Raw genomic sequence first — 18,931 nt, 5'->3', positions numbered from 1 at the left:
AAGATACCACCCTTTAGCATTTCGACCAACCTGATATTCTGGAATGACCAGTTGCATATGCGTGTCTGGCCCCATCTGAGATGTACAGTGACAGGTTGCTCCTGCCTGGGGCTGGCAGGTCACTCGCTGCACCCCATGCTATTACAGGTGCTCTGTGTGCTTCCCTCCACCCTCCACACACAACCTTGGAGGTGATCATCCCATTACAGCAGTAGTGAATACAGCAGTATGTGAGTCTGTTACTAGATCCCGAGCCAACCCATGCTTTTTCCGAAAGCTGCTGCTGGGAGATGTGGTCTCCAGCCCCTAGAGAGGCTAACGGCAGCTTTGAGAGCCTAGATCCTAAAAGGTCAAACCTTTATGATGGCTTTTTAAGCCATCAAAAGATGGCATAAAAGTTACTTTGTTTTCTAACTGTCCTTGGACTCTTTGCAGCCATTATTGTAATGTGTTCACGTATTTATTTTTAAGCAGAATAGCAACTGGAGATGGAAAGCAGTAAGGCGTAGCAGCCAAGAACTCCATCCTTGATGCTCTTGGCAGATAGTGGAAGGGGCCCTGCCCTTGGGCTTCCTGCACCGAGGCAAGGCCTGAAACACTCTGGGATGCTGCGACTGCTCACGATGCACCTTGGTGTCTGTCGGAGCTGCTCCTCCTTGCTGCCTGTCAGATCTACAGCTGGACCTAGGACCAGATCTAGGTCCTAGATCTAGGACCCAGCTAGTCCTAGATACTCTGACTTCTAGAAGAAGTCCCAAGGTTCTGGAAGCTCTTGGCTCCCTAGGAGGATCTGGGGAGAAGCTGTATTCCAGATTCTGGTGCATACTTGGAAAAAAACCTGAGGAAGTCATGAGTTTATTATGGCCTGCAGCCACCTAGACTGCAAGAACTTTTGCAGTCTAGGTGGCTGCAGTTGCACACAAGTAAAACTCCTAGGTCTTTGCAGGATGGTCTTTGCAGCTGCACACAAGTAAAACTCCTAGGTGGTAAATAAATTATTTTTACTGTCTGATCACACCTTTGCATGGTGTTCCCCTTTACCGGGAAACCTTTTCCACAGGAAACCATTCCAGCAAACATCACAGCAGTTAGGTCATTAGCTGGGTAAGAGGTTCAGTCTGGAGCTGAGTGGTGGTTTCCAAGAACACGTGCATGCACGTGTACAGACATTTCCCCTCCTTCCCATAACCACATTTCTGACTGGTGTCTAATTACGGGGCTTGAGCAAGATGTACATTTACCTACAAATCAATTTTAAATGTTTTATATTTTAACAGGCATATAAAGTCTAAATTTACACTATAAAAATGAACTAATTTTATGTAAGTGGCCACCATGATGTGTAACAATCTGGTTTTGTTTTCTTTCTAATTGCATTTACATTTGGAAAGATTTTCTGTGTTTCATTTCACCTGAAAAACAGCCAAGTGGTAGAGCTCTCCTCATTGGATACAGACTTTTTGTGCTCTTTTCTTTGCCAGTTGGCACAAACCAAAATCCGCTAATTACTGAAAAATCTTGAAATTACGGAACATTGAAAGCAGCATTCCAAGTTGCAGCTTCATTTCAGAAGGTGTGAACAAAACAGCACCATTTCTAATATTTTTACCCTAAAATACACTGAGCTGGTTCATACTACAGGAGTACTGGGGAAGCACGGAGTCCTTGAGCATTCCTGGTAAGTTACAATTTCCCCGTGCTTTGCCAAAAAGCTTTCTGCTTCACCACTGACATCTTTTGAGTTCTCTGTAGAGGTAGTAATACTGTGTTCTTCTCAGAATGAAGGGGGGCCAGTGAGAGCCTCTGCTTCTGCTGCAGTAATTCATGTAGAAATGATTTGGGAATGAGTAGAGGTGCAACATCTGCAAGTGAAACTGTGGTTGGGATCCAAGGGCAATGCCTTTCCTGGTGGCCTGAGGAAAGCTGACGTGCCACAGCAGGTCACTGGTGTGTATCAGAGAGGGCTGGATGTCCTGCAGGCAGAGCTTTGCAGCCTGCCTGAAGGAAAGTGGCTTGGAGCAACAAGCTTCTGGGGCTTCGGGTTGTGCTACTCTGCTCACCTGCACACCGAGTAGGGAGAGTGGCTTCCTCCCGGGGCACAAGTGGTTTCTCACCAGGGTTTTTTTCTGAGAAGTGCCACACGGTTACAACTTCTAACCAAGCACTTCCCTTCGTTCCTCGCTCCCCAGCACCCGAACTGAGACCAGAGTTTTAACTCCATTCCCAGGTACTCCTTGGCTGTCCTACTTCCTACAGGGCCACTCTTTCCTCCTATTCTGCCTGTATATCTGTAAATCTGTGTTTGTAAAACTCCTTATACAGAGCAAGGCCAAAGCATCTTGCCTTTCTCTACTGATGCTACGGATTCCTCATCATTTGAAAGCCCCAAATCAGCATTAGCATCTCTTCAAAAGAGGCACTCTTTACCCTGCCAAAAGGAACAGTTTGGGGCAGGAATTACTGCTTGAAGATTTCTGGCCAGTAAATCAGATTAGGGGAACACAACAGCCTTCTCTGATTTCAGAATATGTATTTGATGGGTAAACCTTATTCTAAATGCATGGACGGTTTCAGAGTGACAGTTCTTTTCATGCAGTAACATCTGCTCGTTGCTTTGCTATTGGCCTGCTTGATGCTTGCCAGCAACACAGCAGGAAAGTTCAAGCCTTTCTGGTGACAGATTTTTCACTCAAAAAGCCAAGGCGCACGTCCCAGGGCTCTGGGGTGCTCTGAGTCAGAGAAAGTGTGCTGAGACCCCAACCCCCAGTCCTCACTTGAGGAGTCCTCACCCGCCTGAGGTTGGGGTTTTTGCTGCTCCTACAGAGCAGGAGCGTCAGCTGCATTGGTGCCTGAGCTGTGGTGGGTTCCAGGTGGTGTCCAGGATGCCCGCAAGCTGGTGTCCTTTGCTGCTAAATCACCATCTGGTTGACAGAATTAATCTTAACGACAGTGGTAAATACCCTGTCTCTAGATGAGTACATGCAGGCACGAGAGCACCATTAAAAATAAAGCACATTTTTGCTTTTCATAGAACCTCCCTTGTGGTAGCTCCGGTCTCTCCAGTCCCCAGTATAACACCAAATTATGTAACGCCGATTCACAGAATCACAGAATCATGGTTGGAAGGGACCTCTGAGATCATCGAGTCCAACCTCAAAAAAAAAACAACCAAAAAGCAACCAAACAAAAAAAAACCCCACAACAACAAAACAAAAACAACAAAACAAAACCCGCAACACCCCACCACATCACACCCACCCACAAACCAATACTCTTGGGCACTAGAGCATGCCCTGAAGAGCCATGTCTACATGTTTTTTAAATACCTCCAGGGATGGTGACTCCACCACCTCCCTGGGCAGGCTGTTCCAGTGCCTGACCACTCTCTCAGTAAAGTAATTCTTCCCAATATCTAATCTAAAGCTTCCCTGCTGCAACTTCAGACCATTTCCTCTGGTTCCGTCATTATTTCCTTGGGAGAAGAGGCCAGCACCCACCTCTCTACAACCTCCTTTCAGGTAGTTGTAGAGGGCAATGAGGTCTCCCCTCAGCCTTCTCTTCTCCAAACTAAACATGCCCAGTTCCCTCAGCCTCTCCTCATAGGACTTGTTCTCCAGACCCCTCACCAGCTTGGTGGCTCTCCTCTGGACCCGCTCCAGCACCTCAATGTCCTTCCTGTAGTGAGGGGCCCAGAACTGAACACAGTACTCGAGGTGATTCGTCGTATGATCCGCTTCCTAACGCATCAGCTTTCTGTCCGTTTGCCCTCAGGAGGAAAGCAGGAGCGGTTTTACGTGGTACATCCTGCAATCCACGCTGGTTTCCTTCTTGGTGGGTGTAGCTACGTTACCCGCAGGCGTGTGCCTGTACGCAGGTCAATAGCTCCTGGTCGCACTCAGTTCCTGAAGCGAGGGCAGTTTAAGACTAGAAATAAAGTTCTGAATAGTTATCATCTTAAATATTTATAGTGCACACACATAGCGGCAACAAAGCCAACAGGGAGAGGGGAGCCATTCCACCCAGACACTCATTGCTGCTGTCGGTGGCTGTGTCCACAATAGCAAAGAAATCCCGCCATCATGTAGGAAGCTGAGAAGTCCTCAGTGACCACCTAGTGCTACGCTTGGTTCCTGGCAAGGGATGCTGGAGAAAGGATTTCAGAAGCACCGGGAAAGACCTTGGCTCCTTGCAGGACAGCACAGCCCTGGAGCTGGTCTCGGGATGGGCACCACTTCTCCACCAAGGTGGAGAAGGTGGAGGTGGAGGAGGTGGGACTCGGAAAAGCCGCTTGAACCTGGGGTTCAATGTGTTGCAGGATTAAACGCACGCTTAATGCCTGGTCTTTTACAGTGGCTGGTCTGATGTTTATTTGTCTGATTCAGTGAGTTTGTCAAATTCCAGCCGCTAAAACACAGGTGTTTCAGAGGGTGCATGGGCAGGCTGGCGATCCCACCGCTGTCCTTGAGGGCTGGGCAGCCTGGGGAAAGGGTGGGGGGTGACCCGCATGGACCCACTCTGCATCCCACAGCTGGAGCTGGAGCCACCAAGCCAGCAATGTGCCCTTGTCGCCAAGAGGGCCAATGGAATCCTGGGCTGCATAAGGAGAAGTGTGGCCAGCAGGTCGAGGGAGGTCATTCTCCCCCTCTGCTCTGCACTGGTGAGGCCACAACTGGAATACTGCATCCAGTTCTGGGCTCCCCGGTTGAAGAGAGGCAGGGAACTACTGGAGAGAGTCCAACGTAGGGCAACCAAGATGATTAAGGGATTGGAGCTTCTCCCTTATGAGGAAAGGCTGAGAGAGCTGGGGCTCTTTAGTCTGGAGAAGAGAAGGCTGAGGGGAGACCTTATCTATGTTTACAAGTACCTAAAGGGAGGGTTGAAGGAGGATGGAGCTGGACTCTTTTCAGTGGTTTCCAGCGACAGGACGAGGGGCAATGGGCTCGAGCTGGAACATGGTGTAATGAATAACTGAAGATTTGTTGCTGATCAAATCTTAGGATTGTCCATTTCTGTTGTACATAGTGTAAGAAAGTCCTGACTTACACAAACTGCAACGCTATCAAAATGTGTCTATGTAAGTGAATGTTTATCCTTGTACTAACCAAATGCATGTAAGAGATGGCACAAGCTGATTATGCCACCACCACTTGTAAAACTTGCCTAAAGTCAGATTGTAATTTACTGACCAAACAATTTAAGCATGAGAAAGGAGCCCATTGTGGCAGCCTTGAGAACTCCCTAACAAGAAGAGACGTCCACAATGTTATATTGCTAAACCACATGAGAATGTCCTGTTTTGACAAGATAAGCTTAACCCCAATGTTATCCGTGTTTTAACTCTGTACTAATTAATCAGGTAGAAGGGGAAGGGTATGAACTAATTTACAGCCGACATTGTCTTGAAACCGCCTTGAAGCAAGACAGACCAGATGGAGTAAAGATAACGGAAGAAGCAGAGGGGCGTACTGAAGGTGTCAAACCCGATGACCTCCGTGAGGATAAAAAGAGGTATTCAGCTTGCTTGAATTTGCGAGCCCTTGGTGGAGCTGTGACTCCCCGGCCGCCCAGCGCTGCTTTTGCTTTCCTACCTTAATAAATATTTAGTGAATCTATTTCGGACTTAGTTTTTTTATTTTAACTATAACAATGGGAAGCTCCATTCAAATATGAGGAAGAACTTTTTCAGTGTGAGGGTGACAGAGCCCTGGCACAGGCTGCCCGGGAAGGGTGTGGAGTCCCCTTCTCTGGAGACCTTCAAGTCCCTCCTGGATGCAGCGCTCAGTGATGTGCTCTGGCAGGAGAGCTGGGCCAGATGGTCTCTAGAGGTCCCTTCCAGCTCTGACAGTTCCCTCATTCCGAGCGAGGGCGGCCGCCTCCAGCTGCGGAGGGGTGTCCCCCGGCCCGGGGCAGGCCGCCAGCCTAGGCCCACCGGCGGCAGCAGCAGCCCCCGGGGGCCGGTGCCGTCGTCCCCCCCCGGAGCGCCCCGCGGGGCCGGGTGGCGGCAGGGGACGCCGCGGGGAACGGAGAGACCGGGACGGGACGGGAGAGGGTCCGGCCGGTGGGGCTGCCCCTTCGCCCCGGCAGGGGGGGGTCGGGTTCCCCCGGGGCGAATGGAGGCGTTCAAATAAGAGCAGCGCTGCAGAGCGGGGGGGCTGCGGGGGAAGCTCGGCACTGTAAGCGTTTATCCCGGTGCCCCGGCGGAGCTCCCAGGATGAATCCCCCCCGTTCCCCTCCTGCTGGGGCTCCCAGGATGAATTCCCCCATTCCCCTCCTGCTGGGGCTCCCAGGATGAATTCCCCCATTCCCCTCCTGCTGGAGGACCCAAGATGAATCCTCCTCATTCTCCTCCTGCTGGGGCTCCCAGGATGAATCCCCCCCGTTCCCCTCCCGCTGGAGGACCCAGGATGAATTCCCCCCGTTCCCCTCCTGCTGGGGCTCCCAGGATGAATTCCCCCGTTCCCCTCCTGCTGGGGCTCCCAGGATGAATTCCCCCATTCCCCTCCTGCTGGGGCTCCCAGGATGAATCCCCCCCGTTCCCCTCCCGCTGGAGGACCCAGGATGAATTCCCCATTCCCCTCCTGCTGGAGTACCCAGGATGATTTCCCCCATTCCCTTCCTGCTGGAGGAGGAGCGGGCAGCAGAGGGTCGCTCTGGCCAGAGGGTCTGCCCCACGGGGGCTGCATTGGGGCAGTGGGATGCGGGGGAAGGTGGGGATGTGGAGGGGAGCTTTCCTGGAGACCTGTGCTGCAAGGAGTGATTCACACAGGGGGGACAGGTCACCTAAAGCTAGGAGAGGCGGTTATTTTGATTGCCATTGGTGGCTGGTGGTGGGGAGATGAGGCTCCGTGGTATAACAGGTGGAGTGGGTCTTAACTTCTCTCCTAGCTGCTGGCCGCCTGGCACTCCTCAGACCCCTTCACAAACTCCTGTAAAATTTGGCTTGTGGAAAGGTTTGGCAGGTGCTGGCAGAGAGAGTGAGAGATGGGAGCAAGCGGTGATGAAGGGTGGTGCAGGACCTGCACCCTTCAGCACCCGTGGGGAGGCAAATTGGTGCCCCACGTCTTGCCATGGTACAGGCTGAGTCCCTTCTGATGGGTGAAGGGCCGTGGAATTGGAGGAGAAGGATGGTGGCGAGGCCCTGTCTGGATCTCCTCCTTGGCTGCACTCAAGGCTTGCACTCCTCCTTGGTTGCACTTCTGGTTCCTACCAGTTGTCTGTCTAGCCTGGTGTTAGACCACACCTCCCCCAGGCACTTTATTTTGTCCTTCATTTTCCCAGATCTCCACCGCTGCAATAGAAACCTGTTACCACTTGTCCTCTCTGCAACAGACTAGCCAGTGAGCTAATTCCTGCTGTTTTGCATATTTAAACACCTTACAGGCCCTAATTCTATTGGTATCTCTTCACTGGGCGCTCTGCCCACCCTCAGCACCTGATTATTGTGTGAACGCCTTGCTTTTCTGTGAACCACCTGGGAAAAATCTCAGCTCTTCCCTGAAGCTTGAAGCCTAGATTTGGTCTTCTGGCTGCAGTTCTTTCAATCTTCCACGGGCCGGGAGGGTTCCTGAGCGTGCCTCCACATGCCTGTCTACTGGGAGGTCCCCTGCGCCTCGCCAGACAGCCCCGGGCGGTCGTGGGGGACAGCAGTAAAGCAGGGGGTCTCCCTGACTTGCTGCTTCAACGTGCATTTTGGCAGGGTGTGGAACGAGTTTTGGAGCGGCTCAACGAAGTGCCATGAGTGGGGTGTTCTTACTGCAGTGTTTTGTGGCTGTTTGCAGCCTCGTTGCTTTTTTTGTGGTGTAGCTCCTGGAGAAGTAAGTCAATACCAAGGGGATGAAACCATTGTGAGACTTGTGTGGTTGCATGGCCTCAGCGTGACTGAACTTTGCGACACTCTGAAAGCCTCTGCTCCTAACCCCGCGTAGTAGTATCTGGCAGTAACGTGTTTTACTGACACTGATGTGGCACTTCGGAGTCTGTAAATAAACTGAGCTCCTTAGTGATGTTGGAGCCAAAGCAAAAGCCCTAAAGTGGATGCAGTTGTAGCGCCAAAATTATGCAATGCCCTGGGGACGTGTATTCTGCTGGCTCAAGCGCTATTTTTGATGTAAGACTTATCTGTGCTAAATATGGCATATTGCTAGAGTTATACCAGAAAACTTAGTGTGGATAAACTTTTTATAGGCTAAGATGATAAATGGCATAAAAAAAAAAAAAAAAGGTCTCAACAGCAGGCAGTGTAAATTTTTCAAAAGGAAAAATGGTCTTTGCCTTCATGACTTGATTTATTCCAACCTTGATGAGGGGATGTTTGTTTAACAAAACTAATATGCAAGAAAAACAAAAGGGATAGAAGTTCTTCTTTCTGCCTCAACCCAGCCCTCTCTCAGGCATTTTAATGGTATTGTTAATCAAGCTGGAAAATTGTGAAGGAATTTGGCCTCTCCTTAAATGTTCCCCTGAAGATGAAATTAGCCCTGCCTCTAGAGACAGAGATGATGTGCTTCAGGAAAGATGGAACTTTATGCGAGTCTTGAAACACAACACTGATGTTGGGTCCCTCCTCTTTCCCCTAAAATATGCTAGTTTAATGGGTCTGATATCCCAAAGGGTGGGAGTTTTTTGGATAAAGTATTTTTGCCCTGTATGTGTCTTATATCTGCCTCTGTTTCTGTGGATCTGCTTTCCTGGAGCTGACTGAGAACTTTGATATTGTCCTTCTGAGCTGTGAAAGTGTGATTATTGTGTGTGGATGTCTGTACCTGGTATCCAAGTTTCGTTGTGACTTAACATCAATTAACTACCCTTTTTTTCTCCACTCATAACAGGAGCAAATTTTCCTGATGTGGAGTAGACAATGAGCGATGGGTACTTTTGCTTTTGGCTGAAACCATGCTAAACATCTAGTTGATGGCGCCTGTCAGAATAAATACATTCAGGTTTCGCAGCTCAAATTCCTGTTGTTAAAGGATACAGCGGCAAGCTGCCAAACTTCACTGTACTTTGGTTATACTGATTTTACACTCAAAAATTATTTAAATAATTGTAATTAACATTACTGTGTGACTTGTATCCTTGCCCAGTAGACCCTGGGAACTTGCTTTCAAGGAATCTGGCCATTTATAAACTTTAATTTCTGCAGTGGATTTTTATCAGGCAACTTACAACCCTGTTTTGAAGAGAATTGCAAATTTTAGGTTTCTGAGCTGTAGTAAATTTGCTGAACGTTTCTTCTTTTGCTAGGGTTTCATTGGAAGACCTATTTTGAGAATGCAGTGAGAATACAGTTTGGCTCAGGCCCTCACAATGCTTTTGATTACATAAAAACATCTGCTTAAATTGACAGGAAACAGGACTTTACATTTGGCTTTTCTTCAGTAGTTATTCTCAGGAGAATAAAGTTGAGATCATGGTTAAGAAAAGCAGCTGTTGCGGAAAATCTTTATTACAATGAATATGTTTTTTCCAGAGTTAAATAAATGTAATTTAGATAGTTGACATTCATTTTTGGGGGGCAGTATGCTGTAGCTGGGCGGCTCAAGAAGATGGATTTTTCAATTAGAACTGGTAGTTATTAAAGCTTATAAAACTATTTTTGTAGGTCTGTTAAATCTTGAGCGCTTTCTTTAATACTGTTCTGCACTTAGAAATCATACGATGTAGTAAATGCAGTAAGATGTGCCGCAAGTTAGAGTATCAGCTTTTCATTTTACACCCAGACCTCCAATTCCGAGGGGCTTAATAAAAAAAGAAAAAAAGGAAAGTTTTATTGGTAAGATTGGCCTCAGCCAATGACTTCTGGGGCTCGTCGCTTTTGGAGCGAGGGAAAGAAGCCCCCCATGCGCTCCGGAGCTGCCTGCCTCCCTGGCACTGACTGTCTGCATCTGCAGGTTGAGAAGGGGGCTTGCAGCCATCCTCCTCGTCTCCTCTTTTCATCACACGGTGTCATCCTGGTCTGGGTTTGTGTTCTCTGAGGGTGCTGGGGCACGTGCGTGTTGTGATGTGCTGCAGCATGGTGGGATGGTGACGGTGGCATTACTGGCTCCGCTCCGCGTCCTTCTCCCCAAGACACGTCTCTCCTTCTGCAAATGGTCTTCCTGGGTGAGAGGGGTTTGGTTTATTGTGTTTAACCTGAGCCGGTCAGTTGGAAAAAAAAGAAAAAAAAAAAGAGAAATTTAGCTGTGGGTCTTCCCCCCATCTCACAGCTGCTTTTCCACTGTTAATCATGGCTGAAGATGAAACGAGCTGTCTGAGGTCTGATGTGGAGTATTCTAGTCTACTCCGCTTTTAAAATGCAGTTAGGAAAAACAGACTGGGGAAGGACTTTTTTCCCTGTTGGCAGAAACATGGAATTTTTGTTTTAAACAAATGGTTGCCTGAACAACTGAATTAGCAAAGCCTCGTTTTCTGCAGCTTTGTCCATTGACGTTGGTATCTTATGTCGATTCCCTTTCTAATAAATACTGAACTTGTGGTGCAGCTTTTTCCTCGCTCAGGGTTGAGATATCATTTTTCTCTGCTAAACCTTTTGCCTATTTTCAAGGATGTTGTAACAAAGCAGTATTTTTGAGGCCCCCATCTGCGTACCATAGCTGGATAAAATTTGCTGCTGGATCCAGAAGTGATTAGAAAGGGAGGGAAAGCAACCAAAAGACAGTGAGATCCTGTAAGTATTGTATCATTTTACTTTTGCATTGCAGGGTTGGAATCCTTTCCCTGGCACTGTGTGAGAGGCAGAAGACACTCTTTCTCATTTCAGGCAGAATATAGTCTTTCTCATATCTGCTTAATTTCCCATTGCTGCCTAATTTATTTTTTTTTAGCCTTTTCCTCTCACATCCCACAAGTTGGTTGCATTGTGGGTTTTAAGAAACAGCTTAAATACCCATGGCTCTACAGCTGTGGAGTGAAGGCAGTACAAGAGCAGTGCCGTCGCTTTCAAGGGCAAGGGGGTACTCTTCTGCAGAAAGATATAAATCCTACTGCTGCTTTTATTTTAATTTTTGCAGGTATAGGTATTCCAGGGTGTTTTTTCTGTTACTGAAGCTTTATTACAATGGAAGCATTTGCAGGTACAAGACATACTTGTTTCAGGGGAACAGCTGAATGAAAGCATGAGCTGTGACTGAAGTAGAAGCTGGTGGTCACATCTGGAGCTGTCAAGTTGCTGTCACCCAAACACACACTGAGGCTGGATGGTGTTCTCAGTTTAGCCATGTGAAGATGCTTGGACCTTAAGTTGCTTCCAAGGTTCTTTTCATACCCAAGTTAATGGCACTTCCATTTCTTTCTTACAACTGTGAGGGGCTCCGATATGTTTTGACATGTTAAATGCCTGGCCTTCGAGATTTTTTGGACTGAGATTGACCAGTCTACTGGTTGAATTTTGACCTACTGGTCACTCAGTCACTTGGGTTCAGGTCACCCAAGACACAGGCTTCAACATCTGTGTGTGCTGCAGCGTGAGGCAGTGAGGGACCAAGCCAGCCAGAGCTGTGGGGACTGCGTCATTTACCCGTGACAGCAGCTGTGGGAAGGTGGCTCCGTGTTTGTTTTGAAGGGAGTGAGTCCTGACACACCTAGCAATCTCATCATCGCTTTAATTAGTGATAACTATGTTGGGACTGATGTTTGCAGTTTAGTGATTGGAACTTCCAGCAATTAGAGATGGCTTATGCAAGAGATGGCAAGAAATAGTTCGTGTTTGGTATAAATTTATTGGCTTTTGTCACTTTGTACGAAGTGTTAATATCTTTTTACCCCTGCCTTAAAGTCTGCTTGTATTTACTCAGTATCAGAAGTACCCTTTAAAGACACAACATCTTTGTGGAACAGCTCAGAGCTGTCAGTTTACTGAAAAGTGAAGCAGCTGTTCAAGCTACATGCTTTTAAGTCAACACATACAGAAATTTCATTTTAACTGCTTCTTCACTCCTATGGCGTGTGGGTTTATGCAGTTACTGTCCTGCACTGCGAGGCACCACATTGCATCCATGTGTGCCATTCTGTCTCTAGAGTCCTGGTCTCCAACATTAGAGCTAACCTGGAGAAAATCTGCTGGCTGTAGGAAGTGATGGCCTCAAATTGTCAGACTTTGCCATTGCTGACTTGTCTTTCATCTTCCAGTTGCTCTGCTAGTAGCACCTCTGCTTTGAAAGGCAGAGAAGTGGCTGCAGCATGAGCTGGAACAACCTGCAGATAAGAAAAGCATGACATTTGAAATTACAGGAAAGGACAGTTGAGCCTGTCACCCAGTGGAGGTTGCTTTTGGTGAAGAACATCAAGGGATCAATGCAAAGGAGCTTCAGGATCGGGTTGCTGATGAAAACAGTTGCCTGTTTTCATCAGTGACTTGAGGGGACATTTAAAATTGCTGCTGAAAGCCCACAGGTGTCATGGAAGGACTGGGGGAGTGGAGGGATCTATTGAAGGTGGCATAACCCAGGTGGCATTGTTATAAAAAAAGACTAAGTCCGAAATAGATTCACTAAATATTTATTAAGGTAGGAAAGCAAAAGCAGTGCTGGGTGGCCGGGGAGTCACAGCTTCACCAAGGGCTCGCAAATTCAGGCAAGCTGAATACCTCTTTTTATCCTCACGGAGGTCATCGGGTTTGACACCTTCAGTACGCCCCTCTGCTTCTTCCGTTATCTTTACTCCATCTGGTCTGTCTTGCTTCAAGGCGGTTTCAAGACCATGTCGGCTGTAAATTAGTTCATACCCTTCCCCTTCCCCCCCTATCTTGTCAAAACAGGACATTCCCATGTAGTTTAGCAAGATAATATAGTGGACGTCTCGTTAGGAAATTCTCAAGACTGCCACAATGGGCTCCTTTCTCTTGCTTAAATTGTTTGATCAGTAAATTACAATCCGGCTTCAGGCGAGTTTTACAAGTGGTGATGGCATATTCAGCTTGTGCCATCTCTTACATGCATTTGGTTAGTACAAAGATAAACATTCACTTACATAGACACATTTTGATAGCATTGCAGTTTGTGTAAGCCAGGACTTTCTTACACTATGTACAACAGAAATGGACAATCCTAAGATTTGATCAGCAACAAATCTTCTTCAGTTATTCATTACAGCATGACCTCAGTGCAAATAAAATACACTCCTATAAAGTACAGCCAGGTGGCTGGTTGTAGGTGCGAGGTGCAGGGAGGGCAGGATGATCCCAGTGCTTGGGGTGCTGCAGGGCAGGGTCTCACCCCCTCTCCAGCTCTGCACGGGGGAGAGGAATGGTGTGACCTGCCGGGCTAATGATGCTGCCATGATTCTGGGGGAGGGGCTGGGGAAATTTGAGGGGATGCAGGAAAAAAACCCCACCCGAACAGCTTAGGTTGCTGGAGGAAAAGCCTTAAAGCCTTCAAATGAGTCTGAGGGTAAATGGTTTGGGTTCCTCCTTTGATGATCAGGGAGAAAAGACCAGGTAATTAAAAGGCCATCTCAGTTAGTGAAGGATACCTCTCCAATAGCCTGGAAACTGCGGCAGACAAATTAGAAGTGGGGTGTTTTTTTGCTGTCTTTAATGATAGATATAAGTAGCCAGGGAGACAGACTGCCCGCCTCATGCTGCTGTCAAATCCAGACGGTCTAGCCAATGGAAAATGGTGGTACAGCTGGGGAGCTGGGTGGTGTGACACACCACGAGGCGCAGGTCAGGCTGAAAAAAATTGTCTTGATTTTTCCAAAATCATCAGGAGAAGAGCAGTTGGGCAGCCTGTAATTGAGACGTTTTGCAGTGACATTATCCCAACTAGAGCTGAGCTGAGTCACCCCGTAGTAATCTTTGAGCGTGGAGGCAGAGGCTCGCCGCCTTCAGTTCAGCTGAACTTCAGCTCCTCCCGCGTTCCAGCTCTTGGTGTGGCTGTCCTGGAGGCTGCTTTTCTCACCTGACTTTTGGGCTGCTTGGTGCTGGGTGGCTCTTTGGCCCCGCGGGGCCGGGCACAAGCCCTTTGCTTCGGAAGCTCAGCTTGGGGCCAGAGAGCCTCTCTGGAGAGCGGTGTTGCCGCAGGGTGCTCTTCTGAAGTGGGTTGTGATTTTTGCACAGTTTGCACGGAGCCTGAGGTGTGCTCCCCAAAACGGGTCGCCAGTTGATTAAGTGGTACGTCGCACAGCTTCTCGGCTTGAGCCAGGTGGTGAGTGAGTGTGACAGAAGCAGCAGTGAGAAGCCAGATAAGTCAGAGAAGAGGACAAAATAGAGCCTCTTGGGTGAATTTGATGGCTTCACAGGGGCAAACCACAGTGTTACCGTGTTGAAGAAGCCTTTGCAGAACGCGTATGGGTAACAGCAGGGGTTCTCAAGAGGAGCCTGAGCCCAGCTCCTAACGCTTGGGACACCTGGCATCAGGCATCTGTTGTTTTTCATGAAGCAGCACCCTAATGAAAAGGTTGTGGCTTCCCAGGGGTTCTTCCCTGAAAACTAGAAGTCCCAGGGCAGGTGTGTAGCCCCTTCAGGGCGTAATTCACACAGGGCTGGCTGCTTTGCTCTTCCAGCCTGCCTGGAGCTGCGAGCAAGGGTAGGGCTTGGGGTGCATTTTTGATAGGCGTTGCCGTTAGCAGCTCAGTGACCGCGTTATCTGCAGATCTTGTGGCCCCAGATAATGCTGGCAGTCAAGTAATCAAGCAGTGCATGAACAGCTAAGCCGCTGTAGGCCCCCCGTGAAAAGAAGCTTCAGCAAGGCACATTCCTGTGCTCGGCGGCCAGGCCGGGAGGCATGTGGTCTCCTCGCCACACCACCGGCCGGGTGGCCAGTTGGGAGGGAGGAGGTGAAACACTGCTAAGTCTGTCTTTCATTTAAGTATGCACCTTTTTTTTTTTTTTTTTTTTTTTTTTTTTACGTCCAAGAAGGTCCAGTGGGATTTCAATATATAGTTTTTTTATTATTATCTTTAATTGTTGTCGCTTTTTTTTTTTTTTTTTTTTTTTTTTAGCGTGCTCTTCTTCCCTTTGATTTTTACCATTTCTGCTGAAGACTCCCAAAAAGAAGAGTGCTTTGTTGTGATAAGGTTGATACTTCCCTATGGTTTGTGTGTTTTAAAAATACCATAAGCTATTTTGGGCAGAGATCCTGAAACTCCTCACTTTGTTTTAATGGCTACGCCAAATATTTCCTACAACCTTAGAGATTTTTTTGGAAACGTCTTTGGAAAGTACCTTCTAAAAATGTAACTGTCTGTACAAAACCATTGACTTTACTTCCCAGTCTTGTATGTAAACAGTTATGTGTGCTTAACGTTACCGTCATACCCCATTCCATTGATTTATCGGGTTGGATCGCAGCTTGCAAAAATCGAGGCTTGAATGTGTGGCAGATGTTAAGTGTGTATCGGTGGAGTATTTGCTGTCGGGAGCTGATAAGACGTGCACAAGTTGGTAAACCTGCTTTTACCCTGTTTTGTTAGCATGTCTAACTCTTCTTAACCATAGGTACTCCCCAGGCTGGCATGAGATGGGAGTGTGCAAATATGCCCAGGCCTGCCTGTACTTGGAAAAAGGGTTTGCACTGGGGTAAATCTGTTATATAGTCTGCTTGCTTCTGCTTCTTACTGCGCGGATGTAAAAAATATTGTTCCCCTGCACTCAAATCAAAGGAGTTGGTAGGAAAATGCCACTGAAACGTCTGTTCAGAGAAGGCCCAAAGCATGCGGGACTGCTGCGAGGCGTTCACCTCTGCTCTCCCTGCTCTGCCCTCACTCAAGTGAGTGGTAAAACTGTTTCTGCTGCTGCATAATAAATCATAGAATCATAGAATTGTCCAGGCCGGAAGGGACCTTCAAGGTCATCTAGTCCGACCCCCCCACAGTCAGCAGGGACACCCCCAACTAGACCAGGTTGCCCAGGGCCTCATCGAGCCTCACCTTGAATATCTCCACGGATGGGGCCTCAACCACCTCCCTGGGCAGCCTGTTCCAGTGCTCCACCACCCTCACAGTAAAGAACTTTCTCCTAATATCCAATCTAAATCTGCTCCCCTCCAGCTTAAAGCCATTGCCCCTCATCCTGTCACTGCAGGCATTTGTAAACAGACCCTTCCCATCTCTCCTGTAGCCCCAAGCCCCCCTCAGGTACTGGAAGGCTGCTATTAGGTCTCCCCAGAGCCTTCTCTTCTCCAGGCTGAACAACCCCAGCTCCCTCAGCCTGTCCTCATAGCAGAGATGCTCCAACGCCCCGATCATTTTAGTGGCCCTCCTCTGGACCCGCTCCACCAGGTCCATGTCCTTCCTATATGAGGGCTCCAGACCTGCACACAATACTCCAGGTGAGGTCTCACCAGAGCAGAGTAAAGCGGAAGTATCACCTCTCTGGACCTGCTGGCAACACTTCTTTTGATGCAGCCCAGGATGGGATTGGCCTTCCGGGCTGCAAGTGCACACTGCCTGCTCATGTCCAGCTTCTCATCCACCAGCACCCCCAAGTCCCTTTCCTCAGGGATGCTTTCTAATACCTCACCCCCTAGTCCGTATTGATACCGAGGATTGTTCTGGCCATATCATAATAAATAAATTTTAAAAAATATTTTTTTTTTTTCTTTGCCCATTTGAAGACTTTGCAAGTTTTCTTCTCGCTTTGTTTGGTCACTCCTAGCAGCAGAAACAGCTGTCAGGGCTACTGAGGGTTGGTGCCAGGGTAGCAGGGAGTGAGTGAGTGACCTGCTGAGGAGAAAGGCTGTTAAGCCAGCCTGGCTACCAGAAGAGCTGTCTGTGAAACTGCACTTTGAATATATTTAACAGAAGGATTTCCCAAACAGCTTTCCACAGCTGCTGCTGTGAAGCCCCGTCAAGCCAGCCATTGTCCAGGCAGGCCAAATCACGGCGCAGCCTGTTCTCAGCGGCAGTAGGCTGTCAGGTTTTGGGGTACAGGCAGGCTGGCACTGCACCCTCCTGGGGCTCCCAAAGAGGCTCCGATGTTGTGGAGACCTGGCGTGGCGGTGGGTTAGTGTCAGGCTGATCGCAGGTATCTGTGAAGAGCATGAGTATTTACGTAGTGCTGGTAATTGTTGTCAGCCTGGGGTGTTCATACAGGGGTGCTGTACCTGCTGCCTGACTTGTAGGAGCCCTTGGGTGAGAAAGACTGGAAGCCAGAAGCTGCTGCAGCACTGCAGGGTCCTGCCAGAGCAGTCTGTCTTGCAGGTGCCGATGCACTGGGTTCTTGGGGACCCAGGACTAGAAAGGATCACAGGAGACCTGGACGGAGCTCTGCAGGTCCAGACCAGGGTTTTCAAGGCCTGCCTGCCAGAAGCCATAATAGACTTTGGGCTGTCTGGGTTGTCTCTGTCCTCAAAACCACACAGCGCCTTCCTTCAGCACAACCCCTCCTTTGGAGGAGCTTTTGTTTAATGATAACCTAAATCTGTTAAAGATTTATGACCTTACTTGCTGTGTTTCACAGCCCGTTTGTGTTTTTTAATGTGGGAAGAACTTGTTACCAGCTTTTTCTCCAGCACCGGTGGGTCCCGAGCCCCTGGGCAGACCCTCACCACGGTCCAAAGGCAGAGACGAGGTGGGATGGGCCACAGCCACGGTAAAGCATGTGGCATCAGGGGGACCATGTAGTTTAGCTGCACATCAGCCACAGCCTTTTGACAGAGAACTCATTGTAGAGATGGGCTTTGAAGTCTGTCACCCAAAGATAACACCCTTTGAAACCTCTCTGGTCAGAAGGTTGTGGGCCAGCATCTTACTCCTTGGGACAGAGACTGTGTTCATTTATTTTTGGGTAACACCTATTTGATTGCTGCCCACCCTCGAGTGTAGTTAGTCATAACCAGAGTTTAAAAAAAAACCCAACCAACCATCAAATTTGGGTCTGTGGCTGAATAACCTGACCAACTTTCTATGGTTTCCACAACTATTCAGAGTGCTTAAAGGAGTGCCTCTGAAAAAGATGGTAACACTGGTATTTTTCACAAATATTGCCAATTTATATGGTACGTGCTCAGTATTAGAAACTATCATAAATGAGCTGTACATTCTATTTAAGTATTTGTTGCTTTAAATAGCAGCTCCAGGGACCCAGGACTGGAATAGCAGACACGTTGCTGGACGCAGATGAGGTTTCACTGGCAGAGGTCTCTAGCACCTGGCTTAGGAAAATGTTGTTCCCCTTAAAAATGCCAAAGCTGCATACTTTTTTACTGCTGTGCTATAGATTTTAATGTTATGGTGAGTATGGCCAGCAGTTGAAGTTCATCATGGATACCTTGGATCGGGCTGATACAGATTGAAAGAACCGTTAGTCCTACTTTTTTAAATTTTTTTTTCTATAATTCTGAAGGGCAGGGATTATGCTTTTCTGGTATGTTTTTGTTTTGAAATGTTATAATTCCATTTGTTTGCTGAGTCGGTATCTTGCCATGGCTTCCCTATTTCTTGGACTTGTGGTTGAAGCTGTAAAAGTTAGCTTGATTTCGCTACATATAAAAAATAAAATTGCCGTTCATTCACCACTGCCTTCTATTTTGAAAGTATACTTGTATGATATATGTATACACATAGTATTTTTAATTTCCAGCTTTGGTGCCAACATGAGCCCATTCTGTTTATTGCCCACAGTGGGAGCTTTGTGTGTTTTGGGGAGGATTTCTGTTCTGCAGCAGCAGCAGTTTTAGCAGCTGCGTGCTTTGTGGCCCTCCTCTCCTCTGGCGTGAGATCCCATGGTGAACTGAGTGAAGGGCAGAGTAGGAGCAGTGCTGGCGTGTCCCCCTTTTTGTGCCTTCTGCAAACTGAAGAGCTGTCGTGGAGCGGGGCGAGGTGACTTTCACACCCCTGTCTGCGGGGCCTGAAGGCAGGAAGCCTGTGCTTGGGCAGCGCAGCAGATAGTCATGGCAAGGAAATGATAAGCTGTGAGTCTTTTCAAGACACTTCTTCAAAAGGATTTGGGGTCTTTGATCAACCAGTCTAGTTGTGAGACTCCGTGAAGTTCTAT

The sequence above is a fragment of the Calidris pugnax genome, unplaced genomic scaffold, assembly GCF_001431845.1.
Source record: "Calidris pugnax isolate Ruff unplaced genomic scaffold, ASM143184v1 scaffold273, whole genome shotgun sequence".
NCBI lineage: Eukaryota > Metazoa > Chordata > Aves > Charadriiformes > Scolopacidae > Calidris > Calidris pugnax.
This window is presented reverse-complemented; position numbering follows the sequence as displayed.